Raw genomic sequence first — 11,887 nt, forward strand, 5'->3', positions numbered from 1 at the left:
AATACACATTCTTTTCTGTAAACCTCTACTATGTACATTATTTAAAATTTGTTGTGGTGTTCAGATCTGTATAATTTCTGATTATTTTGTGTGTTTAACCCATCAGTTGAGAGAGATGTGTTGAAATCCATGGTGGGTTTACCAATTTCTCCCTTAATTCTATTTCAGGTATTTTTATGTTAGGTACATTAATCTTTTAAATTGCTGTCTTCACTAAAACTTTAAGTGAAACTTTCATCATTATATTGTGATACTCCACCTGTAATAAATATTAACACCATTTTATCTGACACTAATTTACTTGCATAAGTTTTCTTTTGGTTGTCAGTTACATGATATGTTCTTATACCTACCTTCATGCCCATTCTTTGAATGTTCGTATGGAGTTTCTCTCTTTATTGTGTTGTTTCCTTATCCATTTTGTCAGCATATTGTTTATCCCATTTACATTTATTGTAACTGTTGATGAACTTGTACTTGTTTCTGTTATTTTCATTTCTTATTTCAGTTTGTTTGGGGGAGGGGTATGGCAGGGATTGAACTCAGGAGCACTTGACCACTGAGACACATCCCCAGCCCTATTTTGTATTTTGTTTAGAGACAGGGTCTCACTGAGTTACTTAGTGCCCAGCTTTTGGTGAGGCTGGCTTTGAATTTGTGATCCTCCTGCCTCAGCCTCCTGAGCCACTGGGACTACAGACATGCCCACCATACCTAGCTCTTATTTCAGTTTTACCTACTGTTTCTAAGTTTATTTTTATTTACTTATTTTTGAATTACATTTTTGTAAAAATGGCAAGAATGTCAGCAAGTTCTCATATCTTTTTGTGCTTATGTACCCTCTTTGTGCTTATGTGCTTCTACCCTTCTCCATCAAGTCTTTTATTCCTTGATCATTATAATCCTATTTTCTCTTTTACTTTGGATTTATAAATTTTAAAGAGAATATGCTTTTAACAAGATTTTGATCATTACTTCTTTATGTCTCTTATAATACTAGCAGAATTTGCTTTATCTCTCATCTATGTACTTTTCAAAACTGTTTTCAGAGGAGGTTTTAATGTGATTATCTGAGGCATTGAAAGAGAATATTTTTACCATATCCATGGACACAAATGATTGTCAAGAAGTATGTTTTATTTCCTATTTAGGATTTTCTTAGTGAAGACAACAGACACCTGCTTAGCAAGAAACCTTGAAAGTTAAATGATAGATGGTGAAAGAACTCGGAGCAGATTTATTTGCTGGAGTTAAGTGCTTGCATTTCAGAGGAAGGTGAAATCTAGAAGCTGTGCTATCATTTAGATCTTGAATGACCCAGAGGCCCATGCCTTAAAGTCTTTGTCTCCATGGTGTTTCTTCTGGAAAGAGGAAGACCCTAGGGGAGGCGGAACTAATGGGAGGTCTTTAGGTCTTGGGGTCCTGAAGGAGCTAGTGGGACCCCAATCCCTTTCTCTTTCTCTTTTGTTTCCTGGCTCATAATATAAACGACTGTTCTCTGATGTGCTACACAGACTCAAAGCCACAGGGCCAATTTTGGTCATGGGACGGAATCTCCAAAAGTGTAACCCATATAACCTTTGTGTCATTATAAGTTAGTTATCTCAGTTATTTCATTATAATGACAAAAATCTAGCACAGTGGAAGCATTTCAAGAATTGTCAATTGAAAGGCTTGTTTTATCATTTCCCTAGAAAGATTTAGTCATAGTCAGAGGGTAACAAAGAGTTCCCTCTTATCTTCCCAAGAAATTATTCATACTATAGAGATTAGTATTATTTCCCTCTGTAGAGAGAGAAAGTCTCAGTTGATCAACCAATCTAAGCTTCCAAATCCGTATCTTCAGTTCTCCTCTCTTGAAGTACTATTCCTCAGTATATGAAGGGTGACATCTAACCCTGCAAAATCTATAGTTGTCTGAGACATGGCAGGGATGGGTACAGTTATTACCTTAGTAATAACTTTGGTCTCTGCTCCATAATCTTCATGTTTGATTTCAGGATAATGCAAATGACTATAGGGATTAAAGGCTTACCAAATATTGAGCTATATTTGACATTTCAGTCTCTGCCCTTTCCATCAATATTTTAAAAGAGTATTTTATGTTCTTTACACACCAATTTTTCTGTTAAAAATTACTACCAATTGAAGTCTTATTGGGATATTTACATGTGATATTTGGTTTTTGAAAAACTTTTAGAAATTTCTCTTTGTCTTTGGTATTCAAAGATCCTTAGTACAGTGTTCTAGTATGGGTTTTCCCTTAACTTTGTCCTTTGATTTTTTATGGACATTTTAGTCTGAGATATTTCATAATCTTTAAATTCTTCAACATTTGTTTCTCTATGACTCTACTGTAATTATTTAATTTTTCATAACTAATACAGCTTTATTTTTTGAAAATTCACCTGCTTTCTATTGCTGATTATTATTGTTCATTATTTTTTGTATGGCAACTAGATTAAGTTCATATTCTTTGTACTTTGGTTCTAGTACACTTGCTGTATTGGAATCCTTAATACAGTATGCTGTTTTTCTTTTAAAATATTTGGACTCTTCAAAAGTATTAGTATTTTGACTTCTGAGCTCATATCCCGTGAGGTTCCAGCTACACTGTCAGGCAGGACATGTGGAGAGCCCCCGAGTATAAAAGATAAACAAAACAACAAAACCCTCCTAACTCCAGAAAATAATGCTTCTACTTCCTGGGGAATGTGTATTAGAAGAGCCTCTTTCAGTTTTAATTCACCAGCCCTTGGAGAATTTGGACAGGGAGGTGTTGGGAAATGACTCTTTAAAAGTTTTGGGTTTTTTTTTTCGCTTTTTAAAATCTAATGCTCACAGTCTTCTTATTGGCATGAATTACTTCTAATGACAGCTGAACTAGACCTTTGAGTAACAGCAGGTGCAGAGAACAGGCACTGGTTATCCCTAGGGGAGAATAGAAAGCAGAACTCTAACAGCTCCTTTATATTTTATTCTCCCATGGCCTCACCTGAATGTTTCCTTTTTCAGGTAAAAGCCACATCCCTACACAAGGTTTCAAAATAATCCCTATCATGCCAGGAGATTTTAAATCACTTGCTGGATTTCTTTATGTTGTGGTTGTTTTGTTTTTCCTTTATGATTGCTCAGGGCTTGATCTTAGAGAAGAAAGCCAGCTGTCTTGCAGGCTTGACATTTTAGTAGGAACTTGAACTTATGATACCATCTTAGTGTAGAATATTGTGCCATGATTCTTAATTAATTTTTTATTTTGATATAATTACACATTTCCATGCACTTGTATGAAATAACACTGAGAGACTCCAAGTATCCTTGGCCCAGTTTCCCCTAATGGTACTATATTGACATTGATACAGTTAAGAGAGAGCATTTCTGTCACCATGAAAATTCCTCCAGTTACCCTATACCCAGTTTCCTCCCATATCTACTTTTTCTATAACTCCTGGTAACCACCAGTATGTTCTCCATTTCTATAATTTTATCATTTTAAGATTGTTGGTAAATGAAATAATATAGTATGAGCCTTTAGGGAGAAAAAATTCTATTTTTTAATTCATTATAGTTATTTGGAGATTCATCCAAATTGTTGCATATATTGACAGTCCATTCCTTTTTATTCTAAAATAGCATTCCCATGTTTGGATTTATTACAATTTGTTCAATCATTCAGACATTGTAAAACATTTCCAACTTTAAGAAATTGCAAATAAATGCTATAATATTGTTTTATTTTTGCTGTGGTGATCGAAAGACCTGACGAGAACAGTTTTAGAAGAAGAAAAGTTTATTTGAGTGCTCACAGTTTCAGAGGTCTCAGTCCATAGAAGGCTGGCTCCCTTCCTTGAGGCTCAAGGTGCGGTGGAACATCATGACAGAATAGTGTGGCTGAGGAAAGCAGCTGGGGACATAGCACCCATAAGCAGAGTGACTCTACTCCACTCACCTACAATGACCCACCTCCTCCAGCCACACCCTACTTTGCTTCAGTTACCACCCAGTTAATTCCTATCAGGAGATTAATTCACTGATTGGGTTAAGGCTCTCCTAATCCAATCATTTCACCTCTAAACTTTCTTGCTTTGTCTCATAGATGATCTTTTGGGGGACACCTAATACCTAAACCATCCCAAATATCTATGTACAGATTTTTGTGTAAATATATTTTTATTTTTCTGAGATAAATACCCTAAAGAACAGTTGTTAAGTTATATGGTAATTATATATTTACTTTTGAAACAAACTGCCAAATTGTTTTTCATAGTTACTTGTGTCATTTAACATTCTCTCTCCATAAAGTGATCCAGTTTCTCCACATCGTCTCAAGCATTGGTACTGTCCCTGTTTTCTATATTACCCATTTTGGTAGGTGTTCAAAGAGATTTCATTTGCATTTCTTTGGTAACTAATGATGTTGAACAACATTTCATGTGTGTATTTGCCATCTGTTTGTCCTCTTTGATGAAATGTTATTTCATGATTTTTGCCCATTTTAAGGTAATTATTTGATTTTCCACAGTTGAATTATGTTATGTTTATCTATATATAGTATTTAGATCATATATATGCAAAGACTTCATTATTCCACTTATAAGATTATTTAAAATAGTCAAATTCATAGAAGAAGAGTGGTGGGGTAGCTTCCTGTGTCTGAGGAGAAGAAATTGGGAGTTATAGATCAACAAGGCAAAGGCTTCTGTCAATCAAAAGGAACAAGCTCTAGAGGTCTGCTATTTAACACAACAATAATGTATACTTAAAACATTAAGAGAATAGATTTCATGTTTAGTGTTTGGAAAATAGTAAAATAAAAATTTAACCTGAGGTGGCCCTTTATTTGAATTGGAAGAAACCATCTTAATAACACATTTCCTTGGGAAACCTTTATACTAGAAAAGTCATAAAAACACTAAACTTTATAACAGTATATTTAAATGTCATGAGCCTATCAAAATAACACAAATACCTTGATTAAAACTGTTGTTGCAGGCATGCGACAGACCTCAGTGGATTATCATATGGTTATTTTTAATATTTTGGCTTTCCATCAGAAAAAGAGTGTTCAGAGCTTTGGATTAAAAGCTATAAAAAAAGAGGCTTCCTTCCCTTCCTCTGTGAATTTCTGGCAAACCTGAGTGGGACACAGAAAGCAGTAGCCAAGTTAAATTATGAAGGAGAGCCACATGAAGAAACCCTCTGGGAATGGGTGTTGGAAATACCAATACCTGATACCCCCAGTTTTAAGTTTCCCATGTAATGAGCCTGTGAGAGGGGTGTGAGAGAGATCAATCATCCTTTCATGAGATTTTGTTAAATATTTGAGCCTTACACAGTGTCGTTTGGGGAAAATTAATGTAGGAGTTATTGCCCTGCTGGGGTAAAGCCTTACAGAAAGAGCATAACTGCTACACTTACAAACCTGACATCCAGAACTGGTCACCAGGAGGCCTAGAGTGTGACTTTCATCAATAGTACTATGTGGACAGGTTACGTTTTTGCATTGGTGCGAACACTGGCATTCTCTTACATGGGAAGGAAACATAGAAATGGTCCCCTCATGTTTAAAGAAATTGATTTTCATATTATATCTCCTTTTCTTGATATGCTCTTGAGGTATTTTAGCAATTTGGACCAAACCTTATTTTTATTACTAACCATAGCAGCTCCCAGAGAGCTAGAAGCAACTTTCAAAGGTCATGGCATTGATGTGACTTTCCTTTCCTCTACTGAATTTATTTGAGTAAAATAAGAATTATAATTGCAAGTTTCAAAATTTTTTATTTTATTTTATTTTTCAGTGCTGGGGATTGAACCCAGAGCTATAGGTGCTCAGGGTATTTTTTACATTATTTGCCTCAATCTCTAGTTTTTGCTTTTCTTTGAATTTGGGGGCTTTGGCCAAATATCTCTTATCTGTTTGTTTTCCTCTAATCAGTACCTGGATTTATAGTTGCTTGTGTTACTGCTAGTGTGATAAAATGCTGGAATTACGGGCAGAGCAGCCTCAAATTAGCAATGTTAGGAATTGTAATTTTTCCCTGGGAAATATTCAGCTCCCACCTGTGAAATGTAGAAGGGGTACTAGCCCTTGAACCCAGGCAGACAGTGACACAGTGATAACACTCTCAGTGCAAGATGCAGCTGGCTTATGCGTGAGGAACCCTCCATTTCCCAACATCAGGCCCTGATTCCCAGCACAACAAAGTCAAAGTTTCTTTCAATAGTTCATTAAACTTCAGTTTCTGGAGATTTTATCAAGCAGTCTAGGTCATAAATGTTAGATCAGCCACTATTTTATGAGGTTTTCTTCTATAATCCATGAATATTAACATGGTCATTTTGTTCAAAAAAGACATTGCAGTGAACTCTTCTCCCTCCCTGCCATTGAACTTGATCCTATCCAGCATGCATGAACTAAACTTGTTTTCATTCTTGAGGAATCATAGTGATGCATCACACAGGCATTACAGATTACAGCATCACTTGGGAGTAGCATTAGTAACTGTCTCCATTTGTCTTAGAAAGCCTGAACTACTGCAACAAAGTACTATTGAACAGTTGCCTCAAAACCAGCAGAAAATTATTTCTCAGTCCTGGAGGTTAAAATTTGGAGATCTGAGTGCCACCTGATAGCTTCTGGTGAGAGACTTCCAGGTTGCTGACTGTTAATTTCTCATTTTATTCTCACATTGTGAAACGAGGAGAAGCCAGAAACCTGTCTTATTTTTATAAGGACACTAATCCCATTCATGAGAGCTCCAACCTCATGGCCTGATCACCTCCCACAAGTCCCTCATCTAAATAGCAACACATTAGATATTATATTTCAATATATAAATTTTGAGGGGATACAGACATCCAGTTAATTGCACCATTATTTTACAGAAAACATTTTTTGAAATTACAATTCTTTTTCCATCAAAGATTTTCTTTTCACTATACTTCATTGACTCAAAGAATCATAAACCATTAGCATTGTTTGTAATTACAAAGAATAGTGTGAGATCTACCCTCCCATAATAATACCCATTATTTTATCCAAGTATTAGCACAACATCTATCTATATAGCATAATTTTTAATGATGCAATTAATTTATCAGAATGAACTAAATGATCTTTTGTCACAATCAATGTTATAGTTATGGTTGTATAAATAGGTTTTATTTCTTATTCAAATCTGTTTTTCAATTATTCATATGAACTCTTTAGTACACTATGATGTACATAATTGTTCACTACTCATGTGATCATCCAAACCTTCACAATAGAGCAAAAGGATGACTCTGTTTTTGTAAAGTTATACTGGTACATGGCCTAAGAGATCCACCTAGGAAATAGGAATGACTTTTGTGTGATCTACAAAGATCCAAATTCTGTGAAATTACAGGTTAATTTTTATCTAGAAGAAATGCTTAGTATGCTCTTCCAGAGTAAATCAAAAGTAGCAAAATACCTTTACCTTTGCTGACTTGTTTTTCCCTTGACTCTGCTCTTTCGTTTTTATTTTTTTCTGGTTGCTGGTCAACCCTGGTTCTGGTTCTAGTATACACAAAAGTACATAAGTTATTCTCTACTTGTGGCAACAATGTCTGGGTGCTCACTATTGAAATGTTCATCATCTGTTTTCTAAGAAAGACTCTACGAGAAACCTGTTGTGTGGTCTTGTGTTTGTGCACATTCCAGGTGTCCCCTGACCACCCACCTGTTCAGTGATTGCTGGAAGTTTATTACAATGAAGTTTATAATGAATTATTACAGTGAAGAGACACAAGAGAGAATGAACAGGGACAAGTTTCATCAGGAGGTTCTAGAAGAATCCAGGCATAACTTTCAAAGTTCTCCCACAGAGAAGTGCACAAAACATGCTTCTTCCTCTACTCATGAACTGTGGTGGCATGTATCTGTCCAGAGACACCTGATTACAACACAGAGCTGAGAATTTGACTGGAAGTTGGTCATGCAGGTACCCTCTACCCACCTATCAGCCACCATAACCAACAGGCCATATTCCCAGAGGAGGAAGGCATGTGCTTATCATAAATTACATTTTTTTGTACAATTTATACAGCCTGGTATTGCAGTGTTCAGTGCCCCAAGCATACAAAACTGCATTATAAATTAGTCATGAAGGGAACATTCTAAAGCAAAATTCCTAGATGTCAGTCAAGGCCAGCCCCACCAGCAGGCCCTTCTACAGAAATGTAAGACGCGAGAAACATCAGGGTTGCTACATTAACTCATAACCACGTTAAGTTTGCCTGTGTTTAACCTGGCTCAAAAATAAATAAGTATGTCATACCTGTTGGATATATTCTTTGACATTTGGACTTTGGGATCTGGCCAGTGAGTTTTTGTGTCCTGCATTTACTTTTGACCCAGAGCCGAAGTTGTTCATCTGAAGCTGCTATTGACTTACTCATATCCCTTCAAACTTTGTACATTGCTTGTCAACCTAAGGAAACTATCCAAGTACCTGAGTTAAATTTTAGACCTTGATCAGGTTTCATTAACATCACCATGGTCAGAAGCACATTTTTATTTCAAAATATTACAGAATGACTTTACCTTGGACAACATATCTTTAAAATATATGAATGGACATTTTTATCTTTGCAATGCTTAGAGTACCAAGGGAACATGTGGTACGAGAGGTTTTAAAATTGTTTTTATGAGTTTCTCTGTTTATCAAAGCACTTGTATAAGAAACAGAGTTTTCATTTACATGCATGTCATCTTTTGCTGTGGAGCAAAACTGAACACTTTGGTTAAAAGATACAATTAATGCAGACAAAAAAGACTCTTCATGAAAAAAATAATGACAAATAAATAAAACTGTGTATGCAAGGTAGTGGATTGTGTGCTTGTATTTTTAAAGAAAAGCAGAAGAGGTTTGACCTCAGACAAAGTGTCATGTTGTTCCAGAATGAAGAAGGCAATAGTGAATGACAAAATTTGAGTATAGGGAGTTGTTTAAGGTTTCAGGGGAAAAAAAAAATTACCTGAAATTATAGTATCCAAAGTGGATTAGTCTGAAAAGATCAGTGAAATACTTTGGTGCAGTTTTTTGAGTTTGTCCATAAGGGGGAATATGGTTTATGAATTCTTTATTGCCCCAAATCACATGAATGCAATACCAGAATTTGGGTTTTCTCTCTGCTAAAATGACAGATTGGAGCATTCAGTTCCTCTGAACAAGAAGCAATAAAAAGCTACTCCCTAACTTTTGTGTAACATTCCAGGCAACAAAGATTTTTAGGCTCATTAGAGGACTTGTGTGTGTGTGTGTGTGTTCTCCTTGATTTGTAATGCCCTTGAATACTTGTTAAAAAGCAAAGGACAAAAGTTGCTTCTGAAAGAGCTAAGATCTCTTATGGTTCGGTTACCTTTTACTATCCTTATTTTAAGTCATCCTTTTGACATCATCATTAATAGGAGAACAAGCTACAACCATTTATTCTCTGGCACTTATACTTCTCTCTTAGTTGGGTATTTAATCTCTCTCTCTCTTTTTTTTTTTTTGGCCTCCCAAGACAAAATCTTACATTCATAAAAATAATTTCTTCAAGGTTTTTTAACAACTCAATAATGTTTTGGGTTGTCTAGAAGCCTCTGGATACCTACAAAGATTCTTCTTTCATATTACCAAAGAGGGTTACTAATAATAATTAGGATGTTTGATCTGCCCAATATTTCCTAATTAACTCAATGCTATTGAATAAAGAGCTGCTTGGAAGACCTGTCAAATAAAGAGCAACTCAGCCTTCCCTGAATTAGTTTTGTACAGAATTACTATTAATACAAGTATACTTCAGGGATTGTCCCATTACAGAAAAGATTGGAAGGCTCTAAGATTAAGGTACATCCTATGCTTTACCCTTAGAGGAAATGTGTACCAAATCTTTATGATATCAATATGTGGTATAATCCAAATGAAAGTTCTACTCCCATGGACTCTAATAATGTTGCTTAATAAAGTTATCATTGCTACTTAGTCTTTATCAACAGATGGATTATATTTGCCTCTCATATTTTCCTAAAGACCCATTATAAGATACAATTCAGAAATTTGATCCTCAACCAAAAAGCATATTCTCAGCACCTTGTAGTAGAGATTGTTTCTATTGCTGAGAAGAAACGTTTTAGTTTGAATCCATCCCATTTACTGATTCTTGATTTTAATTCTTGGTGCTATAGGAGTCTTATTAAGGAAGTTAGGACCCAATACAACATGATAGAGATTTGGGTTTACTTTTTCCTATATTAGACACAGGATCTCTGGTTTAATTCCTAGATCCTTGATCCACTTTGAGTTTTGTGTATGATGAGATGGGTTTAATTTCTTTTTTTTTCTGTATATGAATTTCCAGTTTTCCCAGCACCATTTGTTAAAGAGGCTATCTTTTATCCAATGTGTGTTTTTGGTCTAATATAAGTTAACTGTAATTATATGGGTTAGTCTCTGTGTCCTCTATTCTGTACCATTGGTCTACCAGTCTATTTTGGTGCCAGTACCATGCTATTTTTGTTACTATTGCTCTGTAGGTGTATAGTTTAAGTTCTGGTAAAATGATGCCACCTGCTTCACTCTTCTTGCTAAAGATTGCTTTAGCTATTCTGGGTCTCTTATTTTTCCAGATGAATTTCATGACTGCTTTTTCTATTTCTGAGGAATGACATTGGGATTTTGATTGGAATTGCATTAAAAATATATAGCGCTTTTGGTACTATGTTCATTTTGACAATATTAATTCTGCCTATCAAAGCACAAGGGAGATCTTTTCATATTCAAAGGTTGTCTTTAATTTCTTTCTTTAGTATTCTATAGTTTTAATTGTAGAGTTCTTTCACCTCTTTTGTTAGGTTCATTCCCAAGTATTTTATTTATTTATTTATTTATTTATTGAGGCCATTGTAAATGGGGTAGTTTTCCTCGTTTCCCTTTCAGAGGATTTGTCACTGATATACAGAAATGCCTTTGTTTTATGGGTGTTGATTTTGTATCCTGCTACTTTGCTGAATTCATTTACTAGTTCTATAAGTTTTCTGGTGGGATTTTTGGGGGGCTTCTGGGTATAGAATCATATCATTGGCAAATAGTGGTAATTTGAGTTCTTCTTTTCCTATCTGTATTCCTTTAATTTCTTTCATTTGTCTAATTGCTCTGGCCAGTGTTTCAAGAACTATGTTAAATAGAAGTGGTGAAAGAGAGCATCCCTGTCTTGTTCCAGTTTTTAGAGGGAATGCATTTAATTTTTCTCCATTTAGAATGATATTGGCCTGGAGCTTAGCCTAGATAGCCTTTATGTTGTTGAGATATGTTCCTGTTATCCTTAGTTTTTCTAATGTTTTGAATGTGAATTGATGCTGTATTTTGTCAAATTCTTTTTCTGCATCTATTGAGATGATCATATGATTCTTATCTTTAAGTCTATTGATGTGATGAATTACATTTATTGATTTTCATAAGTTGAACCAAGTTTGCATCCCTGGGATGAACCCCACTTGATTGTGGTGCACAATCTTTTTGATATGTTTTTATGTTCAATTTGCTAGAATGAATCATTGAGAATGTTTGCATCTATGTTCATTAGAGATATTAGTCGGAAGTTTTCTTTCTTTGATGTGTCTTTGTCTGGTTTTGGAATCAGGGTGATATTGGCCTCATAGAATGAGTTTGGAAGTGTTCACCTTTTTTCTATTTTATGAAATAATTTGAAGAGTATTGGTATTAGTTATTCTTTAAAGGTCTTGTAGAATTCAGCTGTGTATCCATCTGGACCTGGGCTTTTCTTGGTTGGTAGGCTTCTGATGACATCTCCTATTTCATTGCTTGAAATTGATCTCTTTAAATTGTTTATATCATCCTGGTTTAGTTTGGGAAAA

This window comes from Marmota flaviventris, chromosome 7 (assembly GCF_047511675.1).
Source record: "Marmota flaviventris isolate mMarFla1 chromosome 7, mMarFla1.hap1, whole genome shotgun sequence".
Taxonomy (NCBI): domain Eukaryota; kingdom Metazoa; phylum Chordata; class Mammalia; order Rodentia; family Sciuridae; genus Marmota; species Marmota flaviventris.